Genomic DNA, 13,484 nt, shown 5'->3' on the forward strand with positions numbered 1-13,484 from the left:
TTAGCTGTCACCGTATAGCTTTGGGTTGATCTTTATCCTTGCAGGTGCTGGCGAGCTCCGTCACTCGAGCATAGAACTGGTCCATGGACTCGCCCTCCCTTTGTCTTGCTTGCCCCAGCTTAAAGCTCTCGAAGTCAAGATTTAGTTGCCGGTCAAAATGACCGTTGAGGGCATTTACTGCTGCGTCATAGTATCCTGCAGCGCCGGTATTTGATAGGTGTTTGAACAATTTAAATATTTCATTTCCGGCATAGTGGAGTAGCAAAGACCTCTTGACGGCATTATCCATAAAATAGTTCTCTAGTCGCTCTAACCATATTTTCCAGCGCGGGATGCAGTGGACGGGTCCTCCATTTCGCTAAAGGGTGGTAGTACCCCAGACGCAGCATGTTGATAAGGGACATGTATCTGGGCAGCGGGCACTTCCTCGTCCACCATGGCTAGTTGTCAGGGGTTGTCCTCCCTCCTTTCTTTTTGCTCCGGTGGCCACCCGTGTTGGGTTGATAGTCCCTTGTGTTACTTGTGACTATCAATGGTTGTTGGGCTTTGTCTTGTGATTGGGAACTCTTTGTAGCTGCCAATGCTTGTTGAACATATGCAATAGTCCCAAGTGTTATCTTATGGCTGCCAATGATTGTTAGGCCTTTTCTGGTGGTTGCGCTCCTTGTAGCTACCAATGCCTGTTTTACCAGTGTAAAAGTTTCTCGTATTTTCTTGGGGCTGCCAATGTTTTTTTTTTTTCTGGCTACTTCACTCGCGCGGGTGTTTTGCCCCTCGTTTCCCTGTGTCCTGGGCCTCAGCGTTCCTTCACCGCTACCTCGCGCAGTTCGCGTGTCTGTGGTAGGCCGCATTTTCTTGTGCGCATGCGCGCCCTTCCTGTCAGCGAGAGGCGTCTTCTGACCCACAGCCTGTTTTCCCGCTCTTTCGGGACCTTCCCAGCCGGGCCGTCTTGCCGCTCCTGATGCCTCCTACTTACCGGTGGGGAGGGGACTCCTCTCGGGCGGGTGCTTCGCCACGGGACACCTCTGGTGTCAGCATCGACGCGCGGCTTCAGTGCACCACTCCTGCAGGGCTCAGGTACGAACCCTTGTTTTCTCCGTCTTGTGGGCGCCAGGGGTGCTTGCTAGCATCCCACCCTCCGTCGCCAGTGTTCTGTTCCTTGGTGGGGGTAAATACCTATAGTCACTTAGATAGGTCACAGGGCAGACGCGCGCTGCGGCAGCAAATGACTCACTGACAGTTCGTAGTATTGACCGGAAGTGACGCCTCCATGCAGGCGTCCCCCTTTTATTACTTCCCCGCAGGCCACGCCTGGCCTGCGGATGTGTGGGTGCATGAGGGTGCAAACACTAGACCGCAAACTATTACAAATGGGAGGCCGACGAAGCAACGGAGGTGAGCTAGGGAGCTGTCTGGAGCAAGCAGCCAGTGCGAAGACCCGGGATGGCCCAATCCGCTTCTCAAGAGGTGCTGCCAGCGGAGAGGGGTAGAGGAGAGGGTCGTGGTCAAGGGCCGTGTGCTGGTCCCCTTCCGCCAGAGCCACAGACCGTTCCGCCGGGGCAACAACTCACAGCAGACGAGGAGATCCAGGAAGGGCACCGGGTCCCGGACTGGGTGGTCGATGCGGGCAGTTGTTCCCAGGGGTATGCTGGTGACCCAAGGGGAGGATTGGGAGTCCCGCAAGTCCTGCTTCACTAGGCTACAGTCATAGCCCCAAGGGAGCCACCAGACCTCCGTCTATAACCCTCAGAGGGACACCGCCGCCCGAAATAGCGGCCGAAGCGCTCACGCCCACGCCCGAGAGGAGAAGCCCAGCGGGCTACGCCGCCACCATCACTACGTAAGAGGGGTTGGTTCCCCCTACCATCAAGTCCTAGGTGACCCGCCAGGAGCGGGGAGCGGTGGAAGAGGTGGGGACAGAGGAGCCGCATCAACCAAGGGGGCCCCCCTCATCCCCCCTGCTGCCCAACTGACAACCGACCCACATCCCTGGACCAGGTACCACCGCACCCCCCACTCCTTATCTGCAGGCAGGTTCACAGGAGCGCACCATCCAGCAGACGACGACCTGCAGTACCTGCAGCACCTGCAGCAGCGGTCCAGGTCGCAGGGCACAGCAGGGGCGTAGACAGGTCTTCCCCACATGGATTCAGACAGAGGCCCCTGGGGTCAACGACGTCAGTCTGGGGCCCAGGGGGCGACCGAAGAACGCCACACCTCAGGCTGGTTCCAAGGGCAACAAGGGACCACCACGGCCCACCACACACACCGCTGCTGAGAGCCCCTGGCGTAGACAATGCCAGACCAGGCCCCAGGACCAACAGAGGTTCAACGGCACCAGTACTCTGCACCGTGGGCGAGGTCCAACAGCTCCAGACACGTCAGGCCAGGCCTCAGGAGCAACAAGGAGGATCCAGCAGGGTCCGCAGGAGCGTTACAGGCGGCCAGCGAGCACTAAAACCCCTTGCAGAGCTGCGGTATCTCAAACACCTTGGCTCCACCTCGGGAGAGCCAGCCAGCCCAGGACGACAGTGCCAGTCCTCCACCGTCTCTCCCCGGCTGTATAGAGCAGCAGACTCGGTGCCTGCGGGTCACGCAGGGGAAGCGGCGATTCGATCAGGAGGGGGGGGAGCTCGCCACACAAGTAACTCCCACTACAGGCAAGCGGGACCGGTCACGGACAGTGGATTGGCAAAGGATCGGGACTCCGCGCGGCGGCGGCGGCCATCTTGAGGATTTCCACTCGGTGGGTCCAAGATGCTTGAGCGGCCCGCCAGCTCCAAAATCAGCGCTCAACGACCCAGAGGAAGCGGAGTGACCTTACTGCCCTCTGGATTTATGATGTCACCAATTCCTCTGAATGGTTTCACCAGTTTTTATTGTCCAGAAAAGATATGGGGGCATTGATCTTTTACAGTTCACAGACCACAGCCCTTTGGTTTGAACCCTTAATGGTGTCAGTAATGCCCCTGTAAGATTGCTAAGGCTGTTTTTAAAATTACAACTTTGGCATTAAATTAGTACACTGAGACAGAAACTACAGGGCTGGTTGCTTATCTAGAAAAACAACAACCTAGGCAATCATGATTGGAGTTCAACAATGAACATGAGAATTTCAAAGGAAAGAGAGCTACCAGTAAGTTCAGATTCTGATATTTATTAACATATATGTTTAAAAAACGAGAAAAGACATAAATCTCATATGCATAAAAATAATAACAAATCAGTTAATCAATATACATAACGTTTCAGATCAATATAATGCATACTTATAAACTCTTTACAAAAATTCATTAAAACAAAAGAAATGGCTTAATAATTCTCGACGCGCGTTTCGGCGACCAGCGCCTTCCTCTGGAGAAGCCACATATGTTCTATAATAAAAGGTTAAAAATACAAAAATGAAAATAATTACATACAGTTCCTATGAAACGTTTTTATGTATATTGATTAACTGATTTGTTATTATTTTTATGTATATGAGATTTATGTCATTTCTCGTTTTTTAAACATATATGTTAATAAATATCAGAATCATGGGATGCCCTTAAGGCAGTCGTGCGGGGCGCTTGTATGGGTCTGACATATGGAGTTCGCAAACAGCTGCTCCGTGACCTCGCGAGTGCTGAGGAGCGCCTCAGCCACTGCCAGTCCTTATCGGACCCGGATGGGTCGAACATGGACTCTGAGCGGACAGCCCGAGAAGGCGTCCATGATATCCTAAACCGGCTGGATAGATTCACTCTTGGTCGATATCGCCAACGCCTTCACCGTGAGGGGGACAAGTCGGGCCGATTGCTGGCCTGGATTCTCCGAAGAGAATCGGCCCCTGCGCGGATTGTTGCGTTGAGAAATCCCGCTGGGGTCCTAGTACACTCGGAACGGGACCTTCTTGCGGTGCTCCGCACACATCTGCAGAAGGTCTATACTGCTGACCCCCTGGTGACAGAGGCGTCCTATCAGCCATACCTCTGGGATTTGCCCCTCCAGACCCTCTCTAAAGAGGATGCTGAGGACATGGATACCCCGGTGACGCTTCATGAGGTCAAGGTGGCGGTGGCCGCCCTGCCGAAGGCTAAGTCGCCGGGTGGAGACGGTTTTCCACCAGAGTTTTACCAGGCGTTTGTTGATACTCTCGCGCCCCATCTCTTGCAGGTTTACCATGAAGCGATGGTGCGAGCTGCGCTCCCGCCCACCATGCAGCAGGGTGAGGTCTGCATGCTCCTGAAACCGGGTGGGGATGACTGTGATCCTACGGCCTACCGGCCGATCACTTTAATCAACACCGACGCCAAAATTCTTACTAAGATCTTGGCCACCCGGCTGGCTCCGCATATGACCCACTTGGTTCATTCTGATCAGTGCGGGTTCATTCCGGGCCGCAACACCGCCATGAATCTCCGGCGTCTGAACCACGTTCTACATGAGGTGCGCGATAGGGAGGATCCTCAGGTCCTGGTCTCGATAGACCTGGCTAAAGCTTTCGATACAGTTAGCTGGGGGTACCTATTGGAGGTGCTTCGGTTAGCGGGGATGGGGCCCCTTTTCTGCACCTGGATTCGGATCCTTTACAGTGCGCCTACGGCCAGGGTCAGGCTCGGAGCGGCCCGCTCGGAAGAGTGGAGGTTGGGCAGGGGCACCCGTCAGGGGTGCCCCCTGTCACCGCTCCTGTTCGCTCTGGCGATTGAGCCCCTCGCAGTGACACTACGCGCGGAGATGGCACCCTGGGGAATACGAGTGGGGGATGTGGTACACCTGGTTTCGCTTTATGCGGACGACGCATTGTTCTACCTGACCTCCCCGCGGGAGTCGCTGCCGATCCTGTTACGCCACTTGGAACGCTTTGGTGCAGCTTCTGGGCTGCGTCTTAATCCTGAGAAATCCCTGATCTTTCCCCTTGCGGGATGCGGTGAAGACCCTCGTGTGGGTTTCCCGCCCCTGGGGCTGCGGTGGGAGATGGAGGCCTTCCGCTATTTGGGTATTCAGGTGGCTGTCTCTGATGAACAATTGCTGGCCCGCAACGCCGACCGTGTGCTCAGTTCCCTACAACAATCTGTGTTCTTTTGGAATACGCTTCCTCTCTCCCTCATGGGACGATTGGCCGTCTCAAAGATGGTGATGCTGCCTAGAATATTGTATATCCTACAGAATACCCTCTGTCCTCTTCCCCCTCGAATTTTCAACAAGCTTAACACGATGCTTACCTCCCTGCTTTGGGCAGGCAGACGCAGCAGAGTTGCGCTGCGCACGATGGTCAGGCGCTGGGAGGAGGGGGGCTTGGAGGCCCCACGCTTTGATCTCTACTATTACGCGGCCCAACTTATACCGGCTGCGCGCTGGTTCGCGGGCGCGGAAAATTGGGAATTGCAACTCCTGGCTGGTAGCGCAGATGAGAGGGCGTTGCAATTGGCTCTGATGCGTGGCAGAGGCGCGGATGGCAACCTGCCGTATATTGTTCGGCATACTGCGGGGATCTGGCAGCGAGTGGTGGAAAGAGTGCTGAGACGGGCCCCTTTTCATAGGGAGCTGCCGATATGGATATTGGCACCGGTCGCTCTAATGGAAGAGCACATGTCGTTTCGGGAATGGCGTGAGGGCGGCTGCGACACACTGGCAGACTTATATCCGGACGAGTCCTTTGTGACCCTGGAGAGAGCTGTTGAGGCCTTCAGTCTTACGGGGGGCCAATACCTTCACTATGGGGGCCTGCGGGACATGGCGAGAGCGACGTGGCCACAGTTCCCTGAGGCGCCCCAGGTGTCCCATACTTTGAATATCTTGCTATCGTGCGGCGCGGGACGGCGATTGATAACGCTTTTCTATACAGCGATGAGAAGCGACTCGGCGCCTCCGGTGTCTCCGTCCTGGGCGGCGTGGGAGGCAGATTTAGGGGTTGCCTTGGACCCGGGACAGCGGAGGCGGATAGGGACGCTCACCAAGAAGGTATCGTGTAACGCACGTTTCAAATTAATCCATTTTAATTTCATGCACCGCACTTACGTAACCCCAGTTGCTCTGCGCCGTATTGCGGCGGATAAATCGGATGCCTGTCCTCGGTGTGGTTCAGCAGGAGCCGGATTTCTCCATCTAGCTTGGGAGTGCCCACTAGTCGGGGACTTCTGGAGGGTAGTGGTGGCCTACATCCGGAGGGTCACGGGACTGCGGCTTGACCTGTCCCCGATCCATTGCTTGTTAGCCCTGGTCCCCAAACCTAAGAAGAGGAATCTGTCATATAAAATGCTGCAGCTGCTCTTAGTGCTGGCTAGACGGCGGGTGGCTATAACCTGGATGGGACAAAGGGCGCCAGATATGACATTATGGCTTCGGGATGTGGGGGAATGGACATTGGCTGAAGAAACGCACATGCAGCATACGCGTAGGGATGAGCGGCTACAGGAGGACTTACTTGCATGGCGTATGATGTGTGCGGTGGGGTCAGCTGACAGCGACTCCGATGCTACTAGTGCTGCATTGTTCTCGTCCGAGGAATCGGGACCTGAGGAAGGGGTGGCGGGGGAAGGGGAGGGAGAGTAGGGGCTGGGGTACTACCCTGATGACTACGCACATGTTCCTTATGTCAGTTTCTGTACTTGCACTGTATCCCGTGGATCTGAATCTTGCGTTTCCTGTTCTATCTGCAACTGTTGGAGCCGGGCTGGGGGGGTGAACAGCGTACACATGTATTTTCTGTACTTTGATGCCAATTTTGGGGAGGGAACGTATTGTTTATTCTGTTGAAACAATAAAGTTTTTTTTTCTTCACCCTTAAAAAAAAAAAATATCAGAATCTGAACTTACTGGTAGCTCTCTTTCCTTTGAAATTCATTCTCATGTTCATTGTTGAACTCCAATCATGATTGCCTAGGTTGTTGTTTTTCGATTATTTGTTTTTCCCTGACCTAGGAATTCTGTATTCATTGTATTCAGGGGTCCTTGATAACTATACATTGCTTATCTAGAAAGCCATTTTTGTGTAGTTTGGGTGACGAGCGTTTTGGATGTTCATGAATGTTTGTGGTAGCGGTGTTGGACGCTGGCCATGATGCTGCTTGTGCTGACCCAGGAGTGGTGCAAGTTAACAAGGACATCACAGATGGTCTCCCCTGGGACTGGTGCTTAAGTGCTGAGGTGTTTGGGTGTGCTCAAGTGGCGGCAGAGCTAACTGTGGCTATGTGTATGGTTATGAGACCCGATTCTTTTGTTCTACTTGGTAAGCCGAGACCGTACTTGTCAAATATTCACCCAATTTGAGTGGTGATATCCGAATTGCTGGTCTGCCTGAAGTTGTGATGATGCAAACAGTAGCGTGTCTGCTAAAAGCGATGGCGTTACTGGTGGAACTATAAAGCCAAATAAGAGAAAGATATCTTCCGACACCACAGTCTTCGTGACTGTGACCAGTAACACTTAAGACTCTTGAGACTCACTGTAGTAATTTCTCCTTTCAGAGCTTTATTGCTGCAGATGGAGTGAAGCCCAGAAGTAAGCACATTACTAAGGTACCAACAAAGTTTAATATTTTTCATTTGTATTAACTGTTTCTCTTTTGCAGCATTTGGAAATGCATTTTCTAGTTTTGTTGCTTTTTGTTTAGTTTTTTAGGTCTCGCCTGACTCAGCGCATGCGTTGGTCTGGCGAGACTTTTATTGAGGGCTCAAAAAATGCTACCATTGCCAGCCTGGAGCTACAGTGCATGTGCGCGGGCAAGCCCTTAGGAGCAGAGGCGCCATATGGCAAACCTCGTCATGCTCATTAAGCGCCCGCGATAACTCTCACTTTTGCCCGCAATCACTTTTGTGGCGCCCCTTTGATGTTCTCATTCAAAGAACATCAAACATCAAAGAACATGTTGTTGTGTTAATACTTTGCTGCACCCGTCTGACTTACTACGTGCTTTCTCTTTCCACAAACTCAATGTTTGTGTTTCTTTATTTTGAGATGCTTTTAGTATTACTGTAACCCACATAAACACAACCACACATATAACCACAACCACACGCATTGCCACTCAACCACACACACACACAACCACACACAACCACAACCACACACAACCACAACCACACATACACACACAACCACACACACACACACAATCACACACACAACCACACACACACACACAACCACACAGATACACACAACCAAACACCCAACCACACACACACACACAACCACACCCACAGACACACACAACAACAACCACACACAATCACACACACACACACACACACACAACCACACACAACCACACACTCAACCTCACATCACACACACAACCACACACACAATCACACACACAACCACACAAACAACCACACAAAACCGGACCCAACCACACACACAACCACACACACAACCACGTACAAACACACAACCACACACACACACAAAACCACACACAGCCATACACACACAACCACACACACAACCACACACACCCACACACACAACCGCACACACTATTACACACACATAAACACAGACAACCACACACACAACCAGACACACAAGCACACACACAACCACACACACACAAGCACAACCATATACCATCACACACAACCACACACAACCACATACAACCACACACAACCACACACACAACCACACACACACCACTCCCAAACCCACACACAACCACAACTACACACAAACACACAACCACACACACAACCACACACACACACACACAACCACGCAGATACACACAACCAAACACCCAACCACACACACACACAACCACACCCACAGATACACACAACAACAACCACACAACCACACACAATCACAAACACACACACAACCACACACAACCACACACTCAACCTCACATCACACACACAACCACACACACACAACCACACACACACAACCACACACAACCACACACACAACCACACAAACAACCACTCACAACCGGACCCAACCACACACACAACCACACACACAACCACACACACAACCATGTACAAACACACAACCACACACACACACACAAAACCACACACAACCACACACACAACCACACAACCACACACACAGCCACACACACCCACACACACAACCGCACACACGATTACACACACATAAACACAGACAACCACACACACAACCACACACACAAGCACAAGCACACACACACCCACACACACAAGCACAACCATACACCATCACACACAACCACACACACACACCCACATACAACCACACACAACCACACACACAACCACACACACACACAACCACACACACCACACCCAAACCCACACACAAACACACAACCACAACGGCAAACACACAACCACACACAACCACACCCACACACAACCAGACACACACAACCACAGACACAACCACACACACACAACCACACCCACAGCCACACACACACACAACCACACACACAACCAACCACAAGCACACACAACCACACACACAGCCACACACACAACCACAAACACACATACAACCACACACAACCACACACACAACCACAAACACAATCACCAACACACATACAACCACACACACACACATACACACAACCACACACACAACCACACCCACACACAACCACACACACAACCAGACACACACAACCACACCCACAACCACACACACACACAATCACACGCAACCACACACACACAACCACACACACACACAACCACACCCAACCAACCACAAGCACACACACAACCACACACACACAGCCACCCACGCAACCACAAACACAACCACACAGTGGTGTGGCTCACTGGTTAGAGGCGGCAGACCCGGAAGCAGAGAACGGCCCGGGACCAGGGTTCAGTTCCCGACGCGGCAGGGTCGTGGACCAGGGTCAGCGGACACGATAATTCTCGCCTCGGTGCCTACTCTAACCAGGGATCACACTCGGCAACTCTGGGCATTAGCTTGCCTCATCTCTACAATGGCCCCCCACATTCGCCGGGGATGCCTTGGTTCACCTTGGAGATACCCAGTAGGGACCATCTCACAGGGATAGCAAGGACAGGTTCCCCAGCGGTCTACAGCGCCACGACGCCTCAGGGCAGAAGTGCGCTTTACAAGACACATACATACATACATACACACAACCACACTCACACAACCACACACACAACCACACATACAACCACACAGACAACCACACATACAACCTCACACACACAACCATACATACAACCACACACACACAACCACACACACAACTACACAACCACACACACCCACACACAACCGCACACATAACTACACACACATAAACACAGACAACCACACACACAACCACAAGCACACATACAACCACACACAAACACAACTACACACACAACCACACACCATCACACACACAACCACACACACACAACCACACACACACACAACCACACACACACAACCACATACAACCACTCACAACCACACACACAACCACACATACAACCACACATACAACCACACACACAACCACACACACACACAACCACACACACCACTCCCAAACCCACACAGAACCACAACCACAGAACCACAACCACACACACAACCACACAGAACCACACCCACACACAACCAGACACCCACAACCACACACACACACACACACAACCACACACACACACAACCACACACACACAACCACACACACAAATCCACACACACAACCACAAACACAACACACACAACTACACACACACAACCACACACAACCACACACACAGCCACAAACACACATACAACCACACACACACACACACATACACACAACCACATACACACCACACCCAACCACACACACAACAACAACCACACACAAACACACAACCACACAGACAACCACACCCACACACAACTTCACACAACCACCACACACAACTAGACTCACACAACCAGACACACACAACCACACCCACAACCACACACCCACAACCACACACACACAACCACACGCACAACCACATGCACAACCACACACACAACCACACACACAACCAGACTCACACAACCAGACACACACAACCACACCCACAACCACACACACACAACCACACGCACGACCACACGCACAACCACACACACAACCACACACAACCAACCATAAGCACACACACAACCACACACACAGCCACCCACTTAACCACAAACCCAACACACACAACCACAACCACACACACAACCACAAACACACATACAACCACACACACAACCACACACACACATACACACAACCACACACACAACCACACATACAACCACACATACAACCACACAGACAACCACACAGACAACCACACAGACAACTACACATACAACCACACAGACAACCACACAGACAACCACACACACAACCGCACACACACAACCACACACACACAACCACACATACAAAGTACACATAATTAAATACGCTAAAATCGATCGTAAAACGCATGCACTTATAAAACCCTCCGTTGCCCCACTAAGGTAAAATTATTTTACTAAAACTCATTGAAAAGGACAGAGATAAGTGCCTTCACTCTTTGCATACATTTCCCAATAGCAGCGGCAATATCTAAATGGATCATTGCAGTCACCAAAGTTATAGCCTGGGTCCTAGATTTAATATCATATTTCTTAAATGTCGGTTTTAAAAACATAATTCGTACATCTAGAAACTTCAGGCAATATAATAAAATATGTAACAAGTCACATGAGGTTCCCACAGTGCAAATGCATCTTCCCTTCTTATCAATCATTGAGCTTTTTACCACATTATTTCCATAGCACTAATTGACAATCAGGTAACCTATCAATGTAGGGAGAACATTGTTCATTTTTCCATGTGTCAATCATAAAGAGCACTGAGATCTTATTAGCGAGGTGATTTTGGTCCTGTGCCTTAGATATTTCCTTCCCCAACATTCTAAGTACTTTCTTATCAATACTAATCGTATAGGTGATGGGGCACAGTTTAACCATCATCATACCACATAGCTCCTTCATGATCCCCCTAGTCTCTCGTGTGCATTTTAATTTGCTATTCTGTATTTCATTTTTACACCCCTGTGATATTTTGGTGTTCTCGCCTACTCCTACGGAACAAGGAAAACAGCAGGGGGGGCCAATACACATCCCTGCCGCAACCCATTTCCAATCTCAATGCTCCCAGATAAACTTCCATATATATCAAGAATTATCTCGCCCAGTCCTTAGTATGGAGTATTTGAATCAGACTTAACAAATCTTTTGGGATATAGTAGCTAGTTAAGGCCTTCCACAACAGCTCCCGTTCCACCAGATCGAAAGCTGTACGGAAGTCCACAAAACAGCAGAATAAACTTCCCCGCGTTTCAATTGACTTCCGCGCTATGGCTCAGAGAGCAAAGCAATGGTCAATTGTGGAGTGGCCTGTTTTAAACCTCCCCTGTTCTGGGGTATAATCTGGTTTTCCTCTGCCCAATCTTTAAGTAAACTCAATATGGCTTTTGCAAAGACTTTTTCCCATATGTCTAGGAGATTTATTAACCTATAGTTCTTCGGTAGTTTTAGGTCGCCCTTCTTATGTATTGGTCTTATAATTGCACCCCTCCAGCTTTCTGGTACAATTCCTGTTTCCAAGATTACAAAAAACTCAGCCCACCAATCTGGTCTAATCTTTATTATCACTGCCGGAAGAATATCTGGGCCTGCAGCGCCGGTAAGCTTCAAACTTGCTATAATTTTCTTTATATAGCTTGAGGTAAAGTCTTCTTTTATGTCAACCCTCAGCTGTGGCCAAACTGGCATCCTTGACTCTTCTTGTATAGGCCATTTCCCATATATTTCTCCCAGGTAGCCCACCCATTCATCTTCAGGGACCATACAGTCTAGAGAACCTGCTTTTCTACCCACACTTTCTTGAACTAATTTCCAAAATCATTTGACATCTCTAGTTTCAATAACCTCCAACATATTTGCCCAGCACTTATCTTTATAGTTTTTTTTTGTTCTGAATGAGTGTTTTGTATTTTAACCTTAGTAACTGGAGGGGCAGAGATAATTCCAGATTAAACCTGACCCTTAATCTTCTCGTCTTCTGCCTGATCTGTGCCTTGGCTACCCGGCATTCACCGTCAAACAAGGTGTTCACATTTTTATTAACACTATGGCTCCCAGGCCCTGCCTTTCTTAATTTAAAATGTCTTAAGGTGTCCACCAGCTTGCCTATGGTGGATTCAAACTAGGTAAATCCATTTCTTAATTGAATTTCTTCTACAGGAATAGCCTGCTGGGTTTGCTTTAATTTCTCAATATATTCCTCTGTTATACTAGTTTTCAACCGTTTTGGATAATCCACATGTACCTGCAAAACCCTTTCTCTATTTTTGCTTCTTTATAGATGTAATTCTGCCCTCAGTGGATAATGGTCGCTACCTTTCATTTTCATCACCTCAAAATTTTTAATTAGCCCAAAGCACCAGGCCTGACAAAACACATAATCTATTGGGCAGAGTTGCTGGCCC

General features: G+C 50.2%; 1 long non-coding RNA gene across 2 annotated transcripts in view; it reads left to right on the plus strand.

Annotated features, from left to right (window-relative positions):
* LOC147665095 (uncharacterized) overlaps nucleotides 1-13,484 on the plus strand; it is a 47,403-nt gene that overhangs the window by 8,095 nt on the left and 25,824 nt on the right. For both annotated transcript variants that reach the window (XR_015305046.1, XR_015305047.1), the window contains exon 2: nucleotides 7,449-7,499. This is a non-coding gene — a long non-coding RNA (uncharacterized LOC147665095). The remainder of the gene's footprint in view (nucleotides 1-7,448; nucleotides 7,500-13,484) is intronic.

This window comes from Lissotriton vulgaris, unplaced genomic scaffold (genome assembly GCF_964263255.1).
Source record: "Lissotriton vulgaris unplaced genomic scaffold, aLisVul1.2 SCAFFOLD_1404, whole genome shotgun sequence".
Classification (NCBI taxonomy): domain Eukaryota; kingdom Metazoa; phylum Chordata; class Amphibia; order Caudata; family Salamandridae; genus Lissotriton; species Lissotriton vulgaris.